General features: G+C 38.8%; 1 pseudogene; it reads left to right on the top strand.

Moving 5' to 3' along the window:
* Positions 1–384: 384 nt before the first annotated feature.
* LOC114100788 (peptidyl-prolyl cis-trans isomerase A pseudogene) lies at positions 385–696 on the top strand (annotated as a pseudogene).
* The last annotated feature ends 4,616 nt before the right edge of the window (positions 697–5,312 follow it).

Raw genomic sequence — 5,312 nt, forward strand, 5'->3', positions numbered from 1 at the left:
AACTACTTTAATTTATATACAGTAGTATGTAATGTTTTAAAAGTTGTTTCATATATCTTACCTAATTTTTAATATATCTTATCTAATTAATTTTTCTATCAATCATTGATTTATTATCTCCTATTACAGGTAAAGAAGCCAGGTAAATGCCTTTGCAGAAATCCCTGTTGCCCCAAACTGCCTGCTGCCAGCCACTGTCAACCTCACATTCAACATCAATTCCACCCAGATGTGCAACATCCTGTGCTGATGGCGAGCCCTTGGGCTGTGTCTCTTTCCAGCTCTTTGCAGACAAAATTCTGAAAACAGCAGGAAACTTTTCACACTGGAGAGAAAGCAGGGAGTTAAGAGGGTTCCTGCTTTCGCAGAATTATTCTTGAATTCATGTGCCAGGGAGAATTCACATGCCACAATGGCACTGACAGCAAATCCATCTATGGGAATAAATTTGACAATGAGAACTTCATCCTGCGGCATACAAGTGCTAGCTTCTTGTCCACGGCAAATACTGTACTCAACACAAAGTATTCCTAGTGTTTCATCTGCACTGCCAAGACTGAGTGATTGGATGGCAAGCATGTGGCCTTGGGGAGGGAGAAAGAGGGAAAGAACACCGTGGAATTCACAGAGCCCTTTGGGTCAAGGAACGGTAAGACCAGCAAGAAGATCTCCATTGCCGAAGGTGAACAACTCTAGTATTGAGTGCACCCCGCCACCCCATCCTATCACTTTGTGCTCTTGCTCCAGTTCTTTATGTTCCAAATTCTCCTTATTCCCCTCTAAGTCTAGCTAGAATGTAGAGTTAGGCTTGTGATTATGAAATAACAGGTCTTTGAGTCTAATCTCCTAAAGGAACTATTATTTTAATGAGTCAAACTTGAAGACAGACTTGAAAATATAGGACCTTTTGAACAGCTGCTGTGTTGGCAGTAACACAGCACTCCAGCTGCCTAAATGGTAGAGAAAGGCTCTGACATTGCGTGCTGGCTTCATGTGTTGGAGAAGGCCTTGGCATCCCCCACCTCGCCCCCTCCAATTCAGGGGGGATCTGGTCACCGATTCAGAGGAACTAAGGCTTGAAAAGAATTGAGAAATGCCAGATTGTTTACTTTCTACAAACTTTGTATTAGCCAAATCTTCCTCTCCTAGACTCGTTTTTCTTTTCCTTCAAAAAAAAAAAAAAGCACACAGTCTTTATTTCTTTAAAATTTAATCAAATTGGAGCAAAACAGAGATTAGTACTGCTCCCTCTTAGAAACAATATTTCATTGTCCTCTCCTAGTTTTTAATAGAGCACAGTGAGCCCTTTACAAAAGGACTCACTATTTCATCATGTTGGTTATTTCTAGGGATTAAATAATAATCCTCATCCTTCATAAAATGTGTCACTATCATTATAACAGACAGCCCCAAAATGTAGAATCCTAGTTCCTCAGCACTAGCCTTGAATAGGGCCTTTCAACGCTTTGAAGAATTACATTAGGCTATGTAATTTAGAAACTAAAGTTTATTGAGCATTAATCCTGAATCAAATTTGATGCTGAGCACTGCATACATAATTTAATTCTTATTATGACTCTTCAGGATAGGTAACATTATCATCTGCAGTTTCCAGTTGAGGAACCCGAGTCACTTAGAGGTTTAAGTGACTTTTCTCTGCTAGTCAGCTTTGGACAGGATTTGCAGAGAAAAGTGCCATCTTAGTTTAATAACCAGATGAAAATCCCTCTTGTGTAACCTGGAGATAAGTAACAGGTGGCTCTTGGTTTTGTGGGCTCTTAATCCTGTAGTTGAAATTAAATCAGGGGTTTCTAACAGAGAAAAAATAAGAAGAGGGGAGTTTGGCTATGTTCTGTGAAGTCTTGTGAAGATTCCCTTCCAGTCACAGGGAGACAAGGGTGAGACAGACAAGGCCCCACTTTACCTTGAGCTCATAGTCTCATGGACAGATTATGACTTAGTCTATAGCCAAGCATTGTCTGATTTTATTTAATTTATAATAACTGTATAACTTAAATGGACACAATAATTGCAACACTATTAATTTTCCCTTATTTTTAAACATTCAAAGTGGATTGGACCTAGTATGGATAGAGAATATTCCTGTGACTTTTCTGGTTTACTAAAATATTTTCTTAGAATAAACTTCTGTTATGCAGTTACTAGGTCAAAAGGTATGAATACCTTTGTGATTCTTCCAATACATTATACTACTTTTTAGAATGGTTTGTTATTCACTCAGCAAATATTTATTGAGCATCTAAAATATATATCAGGCCTATACTAAACACTAGGAATGCACTCTGATTCTGTCCTCAAGAAGCATTCCAATTTATATTAGTAGATATGTTGATTTTTTTTTTATTTTGGTGCAAAATCATTAGCACCAAAATGAAAAAGAATTATTTTATTCCTTTTTAAAAACTTGCTTTTAATATTTGAGTGTTTGCATTATATATATATATATATATTTTTTTTTTAATATTTATTCTTAAGTTTTAGGTGGACACAGTATCTTTATTTTACACTTATGTGGTGCTGAGGATCGAACCCAGTGCCTCGTGCATGCTAGGAGAGCACTCTACCACTGAGCCACAACCCCAGCCCCTGCATTATATTTTTAAATGTATTATTTTTGTATGCATGTGTAATATTTTGTGTAAAATTTTATCATCTATTTATTTTCTATAAAACTAAAAACATCTTTACACCTCTGTCACTTTTTTTTTTTCTTTTGGTAATGCTGGGGACTGAACCCAGGGCCTTGTGCATGCGAGGCAAGCACTCTACCAATTGAGTTATATCCCCAGCCCACCTCTGTAACATTTACTATATTTTTGGTTATTTTACATTTTACTTCTATTATTTTAAACTATATAAATTTAAAATTCTCATGAGAATTTAAAATTCTCATGTTCAGTTGTCATATCCTCTTGATTATCAACTGAATGAACATTTTCCCAATAGATTTGACAAATATATTCTATTTTCTGACAGTTTCCCTATAACTAAATTTTGGAGAGATTTTTTAGAGTGAGTTTTAGAATGACATCTTTATCATCCGACTTTTCTAGATAGTTGAAGCTGCTTCTGTTTTCCCTTCTATCCTGTTGAGTACATTTCCATCGTGTGCCCATTAAAAAAAATACTGTTGCTTTAGAATATATGTTTGGCTAGAGTCTTTCCCATTAAGTTGGTTATTTTTTCGGAATATATTATTATTGTAACATTTTGAAACTGAATTAAATCTTATGACATCAACTTTGGACTGTAGTCAGGCCACTTGCAAGTTGTCTGATCTTTACCAAGTTTTTAAACTCTCTTAGTTACTCATCTGTAAAGTGAGGATAATATTAATCCTTATTTCAGAAGATATTCAGGATTAAATAAATCATGTAAGACATCGAGTACATTTTCTACCTCAAAGCCCTGCATATGAAATACTAGAAAAACATTAATTATTAAGATAAAACTAGGGGTATACAGTCATTTACAATGTGAAGTCTCTTTGACGTAAACAGGACAGACTACGCTTCGATTTATATTAAAGACCGACACGAGTGTCACTGTCACGTTTTTCCTTTAAAACCCATTTTAGCTGGGTGCCCGTAGCAGCCTAGATCCCTGCCCAGCTTCTGCTGGGATTTACAGCGGCTCCAGCTGGGGTCCGGGTAGGCGTGACACCGTTGCCTGGGAGATGAGGGCCGGGTGGGTCCTTTTAGACTCAGAGGCCCGAACCCAGGCGCCGGCGCTTCCGGGGGGCGGGAGGAAGTGAAGGCGCGGCGCACGACGCGACGTCCATCAGCCAATCAGACTGCGCGGCGCCCATTCAAATTGCGGCCACCGCGGGAGCCGGCGCTGTTGGAAGTGAGTTGTTTGGGGACCACTTGGACCGGGTCCCCGAGGTTGCGGGCATTGCAGAGGGGCGACGTACGTGTTGGGGAAGACGAACAGGTGCTTCCCCTCCTGACGGCCTCTGCGACGCGGGCCGGTGTGCTTAGGCCAGGTGGGCTGTTCTGTCATCAGAACTCTGGATTGGCGGAAAGAGGGGTCCCGGAAGGAAGGGCTCGTCGCAGTGCCTCTGCAGCGACCGGGAACTGGACTTAGGGCTGCTCCGCCTGGCCCTCACCGGTGGAGGGTCCCCGAGTCGGTCGGCTCTGAGAAGTACATTGCCTCAGCTACTAGGCGAGAAACAACCCAAGAATCACCGGGAGGTTTTGGTTCGGATTGTGACTTATTTTCTTAAAATGTTCTTTCTAGTCCTCTTTAAAATGTGGCGAAACTCCTCAAACAAAAATAGTATTGATTGTGTAAATAGCAAATGGTTTTTAGTTGCGGTGGGGTTTCCAGAATCTATTCTTGCCTTCTAATTTATTTCATAATAGTAAGAGTCTATATTTTGAAAAGTTTGAAAACTTGACGGAAGATGCTTATAACCTGGCGATGATGATGATGATAATGATTTTTTTTTTTGGTAGCGATGACCTGTTGTTTTTTATGTAAAACATAAAAATACTCACTTAAAAGCGAACTTCTATTAATTTATTCCTTAATAGGAATCATTTGCGAATGGTTTCAGCCACGATCATTTTACAAGTTAGAATCAGACATGCAAATTTAAAGACTTGTTTTTATATCCATCTAAGGAGTTTGATGCAGAGTTGACTAGAAGCCAGGTTGCTTAGCTGTAACTACTTTTTTTCTTTATTTTAATGCACGATAGATAGTGTTGGCAAATATTTACGTGCACACCTGTGTAGTTTGTTGTCTGATAAAGGGCCGGTGACCTGCATCTCATCTTGCATAGTTGTTTTTCAACATAAGCAATTATGTTTTAGTACTTATGTCTGTGGTACTTATTTGGCAATTATCTGCCTTGTGATATCAGTGCAATTTCCTCTTAGGCATTACGTATTTAGCATATATCCAATAGGTATATATAAAGATGCTTTGCTCCAAACTGATTTATGTGCTAGGATTTCCTTTAGTACTTTGTCCCACTTAAAAAAAAAAATGCTGTGGGTACTTAAAAAAAAATCTATTCTGATGTGTGTCTCAAGACATTTGACCCATTTGACTTGATGTAAGGGCTATCTGTGTATTCCTTCTATTTTGAGAAGGCGAGAATGGGGGTCTTGTCTTTGAAGTTTACAGTATCTGCCAGAGACCCTGGCATATAATGGAACACTCAGTAAAAATTTGTCAGTAATGACTGAAAGCTCTTTGAGGACAATTTATCAGAAGTGACTTGAAAGCAATAGGTCAGCTGGAAGCTGTGATTTATTCTAATGTTTACCTCTGGGAATTTACTT

This window comes from Marmota flaviventris, chromosome 12 (genome assembly GCF_047511675.1).
Source record: "Marmota flaviventris isolate mMarFla1 chromosome 12, mMarFla1.hap1, whole genome shotgun sequence".
Classification (NCBI taxonomy): domain Eukaryota; kingdom Metazoa; phylum Chordata; class Mammalia; order Rodentia; family Sciuridae; genus Marmota; species Marmota flaviventris.